The 14,058-nt window shown below is 37.6% G+C and overlaps 1 pseudogene; it reads left to right on the top strand.

Moving 5' to 3' along the window:
• The first annotated feature begins 1,268 nt into the window (after positions 1–1,268).
• LOC102862694 lies at positions 1,269–1,824 on the top strand (annotated as a pseudogene).
• The last annotated feature ends 12,234 nt before the right edge of the window (positions 1,825–14,058 follow it).

Here is a 14,058-nt window from a genome sequence, read left to right as displayed (position 1 = left end):
TGTTACTTGGTAAAATATTGTCAAGTTGGTTTAAACTCATAAATTACCTTCTATTGCATTTCTGTGTCTGTAATTCTATAGAGAAAGAGATTATTATTCATCTTTCTCCTGTTGACTCAATTAGTGGATCCAATCTGCTGACTGTGGGGTTAGCAAGCTGGTAAATTATGCACTACACCACCAGAGATCCTTTCCCACATGCCAGGGCTCCTTTAAGTTCTAGTGATTTATTCCAATTGCCCTAAATTTTATCTTAATGTTTGTTTGGATTGGGTATAGTCTACTTTGGAAATTAGTGACGTAGATTATTCAATAGTCTCTTAGAACAATTTTGAGGGAGTTTTCCTTTACTGCTTCATGTTTAAAAACAAAACTAAGAACTAATAACAAGAAAAAGAGCCAAATGAAAGAAATGGGAAAGAGGAAGTCTAGTAAAAAGGACGATTGGACTAGACTGTTGACTTATCTCTACATGTGATAGTCACGTGGGATAATTAAGCAGCTCATCCCTCTCCTCTAGCTGAAGGAAGTTCTAGTGGCATAGTCTGTAGGCAGGAGGCATCTCTCTGATGCTTTGCATCTATCAGCAGTGCTGTGAGAGATAGGCAATCTCCTCCCACATGATTACAGTTCCCAAAGATTAGCTGGAGGGCTTGCTATACGTTAGTTCCAACACAAAGCACTGAGTTCCTCTAGTTGAAAGTAACTTTTTCTAGAAAGCAGGGCATAGTACCCTGCTATTGTTGTTAAGTACAATTGATTTTTCTGTGATTCACAGCAACCCAGTGAAGAAGAGATGAGATTCTATCCTACGCCATTCTTATATCTCGGCAATGCTGGAGCCCATTGTTACGAACCATTGTGTTACTCTACCTCCTTGATGATCTTCCTCTTTTGTGTTGACTCCTACACCTTTCCTATCATGATGACTTTTCCCAAGGACTATGCTTTCGAACTAGATGCCTAAAGTAAGTAAAATGAAGAGTCACTATCCTTGTCTCTAAAAAGCACATTGGTTGCACTTTTTCCAAAAAGAGATATTTGTTTGTTCTTTTGGCAGTACAGGGGGTATTTAGTACTCTTCATCACCACCACAATTCAAAGGTATCAGTAATTCTTCTGTAATCCTCATTCATTATCCAGCTTTCAGGTGCACATGAAGCAATCGAAAGTATCATTTGGGAGAGTGTGGTCAGGTGGCTTGGACCACGCAGAACTTTTCCTAGTTTGTGTAGGACAAACTGCCAGTCTCTTGTCTTCTATTTACCATGGCTTCTTCTGATATTCTGGTGAAGCGGCTACAGAAATGTGCTTCAGGCCAGACCTTAGAGCTGATCCTCAACCCATCATCAAAACAATCTGTGCCAGAATTCCCCCTTCCCCCTCCAAAGAAGAAAGATCTTTCTCTGGAGGAAATTCACAAGAAATTAGAAGCTACAGAAGAAAGATGCAAGTCCCATGAAGTAAACGTCTTCAAGCAGCTTGTTGAGAAACTAAAGTGTGAAAAAGAAGTGTTTCAGAAAGCAATAGAAGAAAACAACAACTTTAGTACAATGCTCGGGGGGGGGGGGGGGGGAACTGACCCGCAAAATGGAATCCAACAAAGAGAATCAAGAGGCACAAATGGCTGCTAACCTGGAGTAAAAGGAGAAGGGCATTGAAGAAGTGCAGAAGATCAACGAATCCAAAGGACCTGCTGATGAGACTGAAGATGACTCATTTGTTCTGAGAAGTGACTTTCCCCTTCCACTTCGTAAATACCCAAGACTTCATTGGCCAGTGTCGTTTTATTTTTTCCCTCCTGATAAATATTCTAGAAACTGATGTAGGACTATTTAAAATTGTCTCAAGAGCTAAAGGAGAGACACTGGAAAGTATTTTACTCTTTTTCTAAAGTGTCAAAGTATTCCTAACGTGTCTATTTTTCTTGTTGCACCTTTTCTGCTTCAGTGTCCTTGCTGTACTGGGTTAATGGCTAATATTTTATTGGCTTTTTGGAAATATGTTTGTAAACAGAGTATGTAGTAACTTATTTAAAAACGTAGTTATTAATTTTTTAATTTTTTTAATTATTATTTTTTGTTTGTACCATCAAATCAGATCTGACTGGTACAGGAGGAGATTGCCCCTCCTTCTCTAGCAGAGCATCAGGTGGATTTGAACTGCATACCTCTGGGATTGCAGTGCAGCTTCTTGCCACTAGACCACTAGAGCTCCCCTAAAATTTTTTTTTAATTTATTGTTGTTGTTAGTTGCCATCGAGTGGCTTACAACTCATAGTGACCATATGTACAACAGCTCTAAACCCTCTAAACCTACTCCATCAGATGTCGAATTTTAAATCCCAATTCTGTCCCAATTTTACTAGATGCTAATGTCCTTGAATAGTTAATAAAACAGCACAGAGGGGTGGATAAAAATGGGGGGAAAAAGTATCATGACTTGGAATATATGCTACTTATTTTTAAATACTAATAAACTTTAATTTAATACTTAATAAATTTTAATCACTGACAACTTCAATCATTTCTCCATCTATCATTAAGTTGTCTATTGGTCCAGTGCTTATGGGTTTTGGTTTCTTGAAGTTGAAATGTAATCCATAATGAAGGTTGTAGTTGTGTATTGTGTTTTTTTTTTGTTTTGTTTTGTCTTGTTTTGAACTTTTTATTTAATTAATGTTAATGAAAATTTACAGAGACGTAGGGTTTCCAGTAATTTATTGTTTCATTTTTCACCCTGTCCACCCCCTCATCCCAATTCACTCTTCTCCTTGGAAAAAAAAAGCAAAAAAATAACCTCTTTCACTGTTATACAACTCTCTGCCCGCTTCCCAAGTCCACTCCACTGTGCAGCCTTGATTTTGGACTCTTGTCATGACAATAAGACCCAATCATATATCCCTTGTAAACAGTTCTCTCCCTCATCTGTTTTGATGCATTATACATCATTCCTCCACTCCTTCTCTGTCTTTCTCAACCCCAATGTCAGTCCTGTTTTATAATAGTGTCCCTATGCAATATTTGTCCTTTTGTGACTGAGATATTTCACTCAGCATAAGGTCCTCTAGGGCCATCCTCTTTGCATAATATTTCATGAGTTTCTTCTTATTTTTCAATGCTGCGTAGGATTCTATTGTGTGAATATACCAGAGCATTTCTGCCCATTCATTTGTTGATTGGGCACATGGGTTATTTCCAGCTCTTTGCTATTGTGAGCAAAGCCACATAAATATGCATGTGCATATATGTGCTTGGGTGGTGGTTATGGTTTCTTTAGGGTAAATTCTCAGTAGTGGAATGGCTGGGTGAAATGGTATTTCTATTTGCAACTTTTTGAGAAAGCGCCATAAACCTTTCATAGTGGTTGCACCATTTTACACTCCCACCAGCAATGAATAAGGGTTCCAGTTTCTCAGCAACCTCACCAGCATTTGATGATTGCTGTTCTGTTAAATTTTGCTACTCTTACTGGTGTGAAGTGATGATCTCATAGTAGTTTTGATTTGCATCTTTCTTAGAGCTAGGAATTTTGAATATTTCTTCATGTGTTTGTTTGCCATCTGAGTATCTCCTTTGGTGAAATGTCTGTTCATATCCTGTGCCCATTTTTCAGTCGGGTTATTGAACTTTATCTTGTGGTGTTCAAGTATTTTATAAATTCTAGATATAAATCCCTTGTCTGACATGTCATGTCATTACCAAATATTTTTTCCCGGTCTGTGGCTTCCTGTTTGACCCTGTTGGAGAAGTTTTTGGATGTTCATAAGGATTTGATTCTGAGAAGAATCTATTTTATCCTCTACTGGTTGTAGATTTTCCAGGATGCTTGGAAGACTGAATATGTTGTGAATTAGGATTTCTAGGGTTCTTCCAAGCTTTTCTTTCATGACATTTATAGTCCTTGGTTTTAGTCCTAGGTCCATGATATACTCTGAGTTGGTTTTTGTGTATGGAGTGAGATGTGGATCTTGCTTGCGTTTTCTGCAGATAATTTTCCAATTTTGCCTGCACCATTTGTTAAAAAAGCTGTCATTTCCCCACTTGACTGATTTCATTTCCTTGTCAAAAATCAGGAGGGCTGTAGTTTATTTTTTTTTTTTTTATCTTCTGCACTAAGTACTTCAAATCTTCACTTTCTGAAAACAAAATAGTATTATTTACATAACACAGGTTGTTGATGAGTCTTCTGCCAATCCTGATGCCACATTCCTCTTCATATAGTCCAGATTCTTTAGTATATGTTCAGCAGATAAATTGAATAGAAATAGAGAAATGGTATAGAGTAATGATTCTTGAAATGGAGCATGCATTAGAATTAACTGTATAAAAACAAGTAACAAAAACCCAAACCCATTTTCATAGAGTCAGTTCTTACTCATAGTGACCATTGGGCTTTTGAGTCTGTAAATCTTTAGGGAAAGGGATTGTCCATATTTCCCTTTCAGAGTAGCTGGTAAATTCAAACTACATATCTTTCTGCCAGGGAGCTTAGTGGTACAGATTTGTACTGTCAATCCAATGATACAGTGTAAATCCACCAACTGCTTCATGTGAGAAAGGTGAGAAATCTCCTCCCATGCAATTAACTGCCTCTGCAAGGCCCCTGGAGGGTCATCTGTAGGTTGGTCCTGATTCTAGTGTATGTAACAATAACAACAACCATCCTGCTAGCTAGTCCTATACATTACATTTCACCTCAAATTCAGGATCCCAACATCAGAGTTTGAGATTCAGTAGGTCGGGGGTGAGACCTTGATGTTTGAGAGATACATGCTTTTCCAGTTGGGGAGGAAAATAGAATATACTTCAAAAAAACCTCATTTTGAGGTTTTTTTTCTCTCACGGCAGTAAGTAGAGGAATGAGAAAAGTATGGCCTCATTGGTCAGAACATCAACATGAAGAATTGTGTACCACAGCAATGGGCCACCAGGCAAAGAGTAAAGGGAGTAGAAGACATCTATAGATCTCCCCTATAACTTTTAAAAACCAAGATGCTATGATTGAATTGTGTCCCTCAAAACAGATATGTTGGCTTCATAATTCCGAGTATGAGTAAATCTGCCCTTACTTGGAAACAGGGTCTTTGCAGATAAAATTTATTAACATGAGGAGAAAGGGCTCTAGTTCAATATGACTGGTATTACAAATAAGAGAAGAAACAAAATTAGACCCACAGAAAATATGACCATGAGAAGCAGGTGGTGGATACTGAAGCTTTGCTGCGACAAGAAAAGAAATGTCAAGGATTGCCAGGTACCACTGGAATCTAGAGAGAGGTAAGGAAAGATTTTACTCAGGATCTCAGAGAGTACATAGCTGTGTTGAACTTTTATTTCAGACTTGCAGTTTCCAGGGCTGTGAGAAAACATAATTCTGTTGTTTTAAGGCATTCACTGTGTAGTATATTGTTACAGAAACGCTAGGAAAATAAAATCTACCAATTGTCCTCTGGAGCTCCAGTAAATATTTTCAGTTTTAGAGTTCAACATGTTCCAAATTGTCTAATCTGACGGCAGCATTTTCAGCTCTAAAATTTCTTCAAAATGTCTCTATTCATCTTAAAATTATTTTTATCATGTTGATTTGTTCATCTACAAATGTATGCTGCTTAAGTAGTAGTTTAAATGTAAATTTTAATGAATGCTATGAATCAGTGCCTAATTTGCACATTTTGTTAATTACCTGTGGTTTGGGATAATCCATCCAAGATGTTCCCTATTACCCTGGATAATTAAGAGTTGACCTATTTTCCAATTTTTGCAGCTCAAAGAGAATGAATTCGAGTCAATTTTCTTTCCTAATAGAAAAACCATCATTTATTTAAATAGTCCGTCAGACATAATTGGAATGTAAAATCTTGGGATTGAAAATTGACTTTCAAAGGTTATGTAGTCCATCCTTTTACCCTTGGGTAGTGTCAAACTAGCTAGAGAATATATTCCATATTTAAAAAGCTATTTGTAAAATGTAGCCAAAATTGTATATTACCACAAGGTGTGACCTGTTTCTCCCTCTTCACCATTTGAGTGCTTAGCTTAAAGAAAAGTCAGTCAAAACAATTGTCAGTAGTCACACAGGTAAGCTCATGAGCAAACACACCCAGGGATTGCATACATACTTTCTCATATGCAAACTCTTGTCAAGGAAGGCTCATATAGGAAGGACTTTACTCCCACCACCACCTCAATTTTCTTCCTTATATTCAATTCATGGACTTTTTATAGTACAAGACTTACCCTTTGAAGTTTCTTTCCCTTTCAAGAAGGTTAAAAAAAAAGTTGAGCTTCAAATTGTGGGTTAACTTACAATTGAAAGATTGTGGAAATATTTATTTTTGGACTCTTGTTTGGTTTGTTTTGAGGGAACTGTTGGGGGTTTTTTGTTCGTCTGTTTTCCCCCTACCTATCATACTCTGGTGGCCTAGTGGCAAGAAGCTGTGCTGCAATCACAAAGGCATGGGGTTCAAACTCACCAGCTGCTCCACGGGAGAAGGCTAGGCAATCTCCTCTCATGTGATTAACTGCATCTACAAATCCACCAGAGGGTTAGTTATGGTTCGGCTCTGACTCAATGGTACACAACAAACACATTGTTTTTGTTATTATGTACCATTGAGTCACTTGCAACTCATAGTGACCCTATGAATGAAAGATCTGAACATTTGTATAACTTTCATCGTTTCTCCAAGTTCATAGGGTTTGCAGAGGCAAGCTATTTACAGAAGTGGAAGCCACTCTGCTTCCAAACTTGTTTTAATCAAGGAGCTCCACAAAACACTGTCCACCATGAGTAACCATTATTGCATTTGACACTTCAGTGTCACAGTGTTCAGCATCACAGCAACCACAAGTTACCTCTGTACAGCAAATGGACAGACCAGTGCTATACTACCTAGAACAATGTTTGACTAAAACCAATCCAAACCTGGCCTGAGGGCCGCAGATTAAAGTCACCCATCTTTGGCTTAGTAACATCATAGACTGCCAAAAGAACAAATTAATCTGTCTTGAAAGAAGCACAGTGAGGGGCTGAATTGAGAATGATGAGATATCATTATGCATACTTTGGGAACTCTGGTTATATATCTTTGAGTTGGAACAGAGGCATGGCTGACTCTCTGGTGAGTTTTCAGAGGCAGTTAGTCAAATGGGAGGAGATTTCTCATCTTCCTCGTGCAGAGTAGTGGGTGGATTTGAACCAGATGCCTTTGGATTGGCTGAACAACTCCTTACCACTAAGCCACCAGAGCTCTCTCTGGTGTTATAGTCTCTGGAAAGTTTCAATACTCACTCAAAGGACCGTCTTTCTGACGGTCCACTTCCATCAGAGGCACCATGGGAGAAAGATGAGCAATTTACTACCATGTGATTTACAGCCTCAGAAATCCAGTGGAGCTCAGCCATGAGTCAACTCTGATTCCACAACAATGAGAGAGAAAGAGGGATGTCCATCCTTGAAAAGCACCATCATACTTAGAAAAACAGAGGGTCAGTGAGAGGAAGCCTCTCATTAAATGAATTTGCACAGTGACTCCCAGAAGAGGTTTAAGCACAACAGAGATTGTGAGGATCATATAGGATCAAGCAAGAGTTTGTTATGTTGTACATAGGTTTACCGAGTTGAAACTGGCTTGAAAGAACCTAAAAACAACAGCCTATCTTCACTTTTAAGCCACAAGTTCACTTTCAAGAATAGAGAAGTTTCCGTTTGTATTTCATCATTTGAGCCAGCTACACCTACTTTGTGCCAATATTTGCTCAGACCTCTGCCTTTCAAAGAGTACTAAGATAACTCCCGGCCTAGGATAAACTAGGCTCAGACAACCTCTGCCTTAATATACAGTTACAGACTAAGTGTTAGTACTTTGAGCTAATTCTTCGTATCTAGAGCCTACTCTTACCTCCTAGGCACTTTACCGGACCCTTTACATTTTGTAGTCTGGGATTATTTTATTGACTTAATAAACTTAGAATTTTCCTTTTTCAGACTGAGAGTCATTCTTTTTTAAATTGAATTTGCTGGATTAGAATTAACTATTTGACTTAAATACTTACTATTTATCTTTCAAATCAGGCAACATTTCTTTCCCTAGCCTATTCTCTGCCTCATCACATTATCATTAAGTTATTGGTGAACTATTGAAAGGTGTTTGCAGCCTAACTACTAAACAGGCCACAGTTAAATTCATTGTTTATGACCTCAAGTCCAATCAGATCATTCTGCTACATGCACAATACATTTCCCCAAACATCCTTGATTTCAAACATCAGTCAATAAACATTTATTTTACTACCTACAACATACAAGATAAATCCCAAAATACATAAATTGACATAATAACCACAACAATTATCTCAGTTATAGAAAAGATAAAGATGACACCATTTATTCTGTTTTACATAAGTTCTGTTAGTTGAAGCCAACTGGGTGACAATGAACCATAATAATAATAAGCCAGATAGTAACCAACACAAAGAGAAAAATTTTAGAAAGACAGCTCCTACTCTTTAGTACTTAGAGAGGAATCATTCTAACTGTGGTGGGACGACTGCATTAAACATCTGTACCGATGCCATGAGAATATAATGGAGAGAAGGCTTTACTTGGGTTGGAAGAAAGAAAAGGGTCAACAAAGATGATATTGGCAGTAGACTTGGAATTCTGTCAGAGATAAAAGACTGCCAATTAAAACATTAAAAAGAACCATTTTCCTTTACTCTGTTTCCCATCCTCTCAAGTAATCAGTCACATTTAAAACATAAATGGTGAATTCTGATTCAAAAATACAACCGAAACTTTGGACAAACTTCCGCTTTATCTTCTTATATCTCCATGCCATCTCTGTTTCTACCATTTCAGTCTTTGAACCAAACTTTAGAATATTCTGGTTTTAAAAGATGGAGAGAATACAGAATCACTCTACCAAAAACTCAACTCCTAGAGCCATTCTTCAAAGCAAGTGTAATCCTAATAACCAAACTAGGCAAATACATTGCTAAAAAAGAAAACTAAAGATCAAGATCTTTCATAAATATAGACACAGAAATCATTAGCAAAATCCTGACCAAAAGAACCTAACAGCAAATCATAAAAATAATTCACTATGATCAAGTGGGATTTATAAAAATTATGCAAGGATGGTTCAACCTAAAAAAATAATCAACATAATTCACCACATAAAGCAAATAAGAATCACATGATTTTAGCCCTTAATGCAGAAAAGGCATTTGACAAACTCCAACACCCCCTCCTAATTAAAACACTCAGAAAAAAATATTAATATAAGGGAATTTCCTCAATATAGTGAAGTTGCATAACCAAGAGCCAATGACATTCTCAATGGAGTAAAACTGAAAACATTTTCCTTGCAAACAGGGACCAGACAAGATGCACATTTCTTCTTCTTCTTCCTTTTTTTCTGTACTGATGCACACTGTTCACATCTATATTTCAAGTGTGGAAATGCATTTTTGCAAGCAGCAATAAAAAAGTATTCATGAAGAATGCATAATCTCTGGAAATTATTGAGACATCCATGCTATCAATACTTTTCTAAATACAAAAACTGGTAACCATGTTTGTCACTTCTTTGTAGCAAAGAAGCTAATCTTTAAAATTCATAAAATTCATTTGTTAGTGTGAATGGTATGAATGATAGTCTTTTCTTAAAATTTCATAGTCATTTGGGATCTTTAAGCATGCAAAGCCTCAAAGGTAGTTCTTTAGCATCTCCAGTTAAGCCAGAGCTAGAAATGCCTCTGTGGCACCCTACATCAGGAGCAGCAGAACTTATCAGTCATGCTGCCATTACTGGGACATTCACCATGCCCACATTCTTCTCTCTCTCCCCTGCCACCATGTCCTGGGTGACAAAGGTCTCCAAAATTGATCTCCAGCTGAGACATTAAATCATTTGCTGCCTTTAGGAAACGATGGTCTATAAATAACTTATGAGCATAGCCTGATCCTCTTCACTCCTTGAAGAAGAACAACAATAGTGTATGAGAGTTTCAGTATCTCCACACCCTCTCCATCATTTATAGCTTGATGCCGTGCTGAACTTTACCACTCATATGAGGGTAAGATGGTATCTTATTTTTTGTATCTCTCTTATTGTCAGTGATTGTGAGCATTTATTCATGTGTCTGTTGACCATCTGAATGCCTTTCACTGTCAAAAGTCTTTCCTTGTCTTTTGTTCATTTTGTAAATGGGTTATCAGTCTTTTTCTTGTGGATGCCTTGTTGGAGTCTGTAAATGTTTGATATGAGACTCTTTCTTGAAATAGTATTGCCAAATATTTTTGCCCAGTCAGTAGGTTTTCTTTTCACTGTGTTGGAAAAAGTTTTGGATACACACAGGAATTTAATCTTTAGAAGGTCCTGTTTATCAATTTTATCTTCTGCTTTTGCTTTTCTAGCCGTAACCATGGGCCAGGCCTTCTAAGGTTGGTCCCATTTTGTCACTTATTATCATTATGGTTTGGGGCTTTATTACCAGGTCTCTGCTACATCTTGAATTGATTTTTGTGTATGTTGTAAGATTTTGATCCTGTTTCAGCTTTCTGTAGGTAGCAGTCCAGCATTGTCGACACTTTTTGCTGAAGAAGTTGTCATTTCCCCATTTGATAGTTTTGTTGCCTTGTCACATATGAGTTGACCATACAGCTTGGGTTCACTTCTCCAATATGGGCTTGTTTGCACTTTTGGATGTCCACAATACGTTCAGTACTCTTCTCCAGCACCACAACTCTGGTAGTCTATCAATTCTTTTCCTTCATCTTGAAGTTGTTGTTCAAGTCTTCTTCCACCACATCTTAATTCCTTCTTTCTTAAGCATTACAGGCAGCTGTGTCTCCTCCCTCTTGTCAACCAGGCCAGCATTGGGAGGCAATGGGTTCTTGTGATCCTTCTGGTACTCTTTATATAGGTGTTTGCCTGCTGCATTAGATTTGGTCCATCCTGCTGCCTGAGCTCTCCCTAACACCACCCCCACAGGCTTATTTTTTTCTTATTCTGTGCAGCCCTCAACATCTCTAAGGGATCAAATTTATCATCAAATAACTGGTCAAATCAGTTGGTGACCATGAAGTCAAGGCCCGTAAATTCCCAGGCAAGGATTTTGAGTTCCGTCTCACATGCTATGTCCAGAAGGGATCAGTCTTTAGAGGAGATATCATGTTTGGGAGGCTGGAGGGACAATACAAGGGAGGAAGACCCTGGATGAGATAGATTGACACAGTAACTGGGATAATGAGGATAGGTGTGTTGAAGACAATGAGACTGGCTCAGGATAGGGTTGAGTTCAGAGATATTGTACACAAGGTTGTTATAAATAACAGGTGACTTGATGGCATATACCAACAAAAACAACAATTACTTTTTCTTACTTAGATCCACAATCAACAAATCAAATTTATTAAGTGATTTATTAGTCAATAAATTAATGTGTTGTGTTTGGCAAATCTGTTGCCAAAGATTTCTTTAAAGCATTAAAGAGTAAAAATGTCACTTCAAAGATTAAAGAACACCTGACTCAAACCAGGACATGTTCATTTGCATCTTAAGCTTGAAGAAACAAGACTGTGAATAAGAAAGATAGAAGAATTGGTGTCTTTGAACTGTCATGGTCATGAAAATTGAATATACCATGGTATGATAGAAAAATGGAAAAAAAATGCCTTGGAATAAGCACAACAAGAACATCCCTTATAAGATTAAGGGGTTCTAACAAGGTAGAATTACAAGATTAGGAATTGTGAAGGAAGGAGTTGCAACATGAGAGTGGTCAAGTATGACATCTGCCTGCTTCATAAAGAGGGACTGTCCCCATCAATAATATCCATAGTCCCAACACCCCATACACTCCTCAACCTATTTCAATGAATAATTGCATCCATTAGTTCATTGTTGATCCATAGGCTTTACTCAGAGTTGTGAGGCTTATTATGGAAATAAATAAATAAATTGGAGAGTAAAGAAGGAAAAAGAAAATCACACAATGCGAATCCAAGTTTAATCTAGCAATACCAAGCCAAATTAACAAAGCTCAATTTCTCAGTTGGTGAGTCTGAGTACATTTTAGCAGCACAAATGCAAGATGCCTTTGGTTTCCTCAATCATTCATCAAACTTTATCTCAGAGCAGTTATAAGAGTTTCCTTCAATAATCTGGCAAGTATAATCTTTAACCATAGCATAAAATGCAGAGTTCCTTCTTATACATTGTTGGTGAGCATGTAAAATGGCACAACCACTCTGGAAGACAATTTGACACCTCCTCAAAAAGTTGAACATAGAAATTCCATATGACCCAGCTATACCATTGCTTGGAATATACCCAGAGAGAATGAGAACTGAGGCATAAACAGAGACTTGTACACCAATATTCATAGCATTATTCACCATCGCAAGAACATGGAAACAACACAAATGTCGAACAACAATCGAATGAATTGAGAAATTATGGTGCATTCACACAATGGAATATTATGTAGTATACAGGAGCAATTATTGTTTAAATTACAGCCTAACTTGGGAGGGACTGGAGAATATTATGCTATATGGACTCAGTCTAATAAGGACAAATACTGTATAAAACCATTATTATAGAATGAATATGAGGATCCAAGGTGGAAGAGGGAGGGAACAGAGGGCTAAGGATGGGGGGAGGGGATGTTAATCATAGTGTTGCACAATTTGATGGGTAGAGGAGGTGTGAAGGAAATGGGAAAGATCTGGTGTGAGAAACAATATATATGAACTTTGTAAATAAACCAGTATAAAATATTTTTTTTTTAAAAATGCAGAGTTCCTCTAGTTACATCTGGCCACAGTTTCTTCACAGTAATACCATAGTCTTTACCCTCTCTCAATCATCACTGGTATAGAAATTCTCACAGTGTAGAAAGCTTTAGCTTATATTGGTCCCACAGCTGTTAGTGATTTGCAAGATTAAATAACCACAGTTAGGGTATCTGGAGAACATATCCTTCCCAATGGATGTTAATGTAATGGTTAAAAAAGCCATTTTTTGGGGGGGTTTCTGACACCATACCCCAACCTCTGGTTTTTCTAGCCATTATCTCTTATTATCTGAAGGGTCAAACTTTCCTTTACAAGCAAGCCATTATGTGTAATGTGTAAGCCATTCACTCATTATGTCTCAATCCTCCCATTTTAGATAATCAATTTCTGGTTTTCCTAGTCCTATTAAAACAATAGTTGGAGGAAACAAGCATGTCTTTTTCTCTGAAAAATCTTCTATTACATTTATAATTTTGAGCATCCACATCTGTAAACAAAGGTCCAGTCCAAAATAAGCCATCAAATAACTAATCAACAACAGCTCTCAGAATGAAGCATCTTCTCTTTATCTGGTTTGATTCTGGTCAGCACATTCCCAGCTATCCGTGGCTAGGTCCAGATGGGCATCAGCTACAAAATCCAGAGTCCACACTTCTTCCTGTGTTTTAGACTGACTGGTTCCTTCACTCAACCTTAGCCCTACATGGGTTAAGTCAGTACATCAGGGATCCTCAGGCCTCCCTGCTCCACAAACTAATAACCCTTTATTTATCCATTCATAGTATTGAAGGAACAATTATAAACTCAGCCTGTCTTGTCATTACTGCATATCTTCCACTGACACTCATTAAGTGGACCCAGGTAGTCATCATGAGTTCAGCATCAGCTTTACTTTGCCTCAACTTATTGACAAAGTCTCTCTTTTTCTAATAATTTTCTTTCAAATGTAACTCTCTTCAGAGTACTGGGTGGTGCTTAATCTTTCTGAGGCTAAGCTCCACACTCTGAACCTAATTCTACTACTTACTGCAAGCATTTTTCGAAGGCAAATGTTCCCTCTTTGAATTTCCAATTAGTACCCAACTGGCTTACATTTTTTTCATATATGTATATATATATATATATACACATATACATTGTTTTCATATATATATTGTTGTTGTTGTTAAGTGCCGTCGAGTTGCAGGCGACTCATAGCAACCCTATGAAGGAGAGTCCTTGACGCTTGGGTGCCTTTCATCCTCTCTCCAA

The sequence above is a fragment of the Elephantulus edwardii genome, unplaced genomic scaffold (assembly GCF_000299155.1).
Source record: "Elephantulus edwardii isolate Elephantulus edwardi_28Jun2011 unplaced genomic scaffold, EleEdw1.0 scaffold00084, whole genome shotgun sequence".
Lineage (NCBI taxonomy): Eukaryota > Metazoa > Chordata > Mammalia > Macroscelidea > Macroscelididae > Elephantulus > Elephantulus edwardii.
This window is presented reverse-complemented; position numbering and strand designations above follow the sequence as displayed.